Genomic DNA, 817 nt, shown 5'->3' on the forward strand with positions numbered 1-817 from the left:
GTCCACAGATTGAGACAATAAGAGAGCGGGAGGGGGGGTGGGCATCAGACACAAAGCATTCATCCTTAGCAGAGCTGCAAGGAGTTTCTGCCCAATCTAAGAACAAAAAAGACACGCTATTAGGTTGTTTCAGTCTGCATGTCTTTATTCTTGGTTTGGCTGATGCTGTTTGTCTTGAGGCAGCAGACAAACCCGCTGTCACTGATTGCAGCTCCTCCTCCGGTGGTTTGAAGATGAAGAAAAGCCTTCTTACTCCTCTCCGGAGTGCAAGGCTCAGTTAGCCTTGGCAGGCAGCGAGAGTGACAAACCTGTTGTCATGCTGTGGCGGGCGGTGGTGCTAAACTAGGCCCTTTGTTTACTGTTTGTTTATTTCTCAGTTACTGGGATTTGACAGGCAGAGTGGGGCAGGGACAGCTGGTAATCAGGAAGCTGTGGATGCCAGGGATCCCAGCCAGGAGTGTCAACTCCGAAGGGGCCAGGCGTCCACAACTATGCCTGTCCCACGCAGACAAGGCATTCCCAAATGAGTCTCTACTGTGACAACACTAAGCATATATGCTGGTGGAAGGTTTGAGTCTAAAAAAGATTTGGTCATGGGTCTCAATGGTGCGGGTTGTGACTGGTCGGCGGGGGTTAGCCAGACACACACGCATGCGCGCATTCAGGCACCAACAAGATGAGGAAAGGGTTGATTGTATTTGTAATGTATTGTATTAGGGTTTTCTGGAATCCAGCTTTGCAAATTATGTGTTATTTTACCAGAAGTAGTTGTTTTGACAAAGCCCATGCTGTTTCAATAAAGCATTGACACACAGTG

This window comes from Morone saxatilis, unplaced genomic scaffold (genome assembly GCF_004916995.1).
Source record: "Morone saxatilis isolate NCDOM2014 unplaced genomic scaffold, NCSU_SB_2.0 Contig0, whole genome shotgun sequence".
Taxonomy (NCBI): domain Eukaryota; kingdom Metazoa; phylum Chordata; class Actinopteri; family Moronidae; genus Morone; species Morone saxatilis.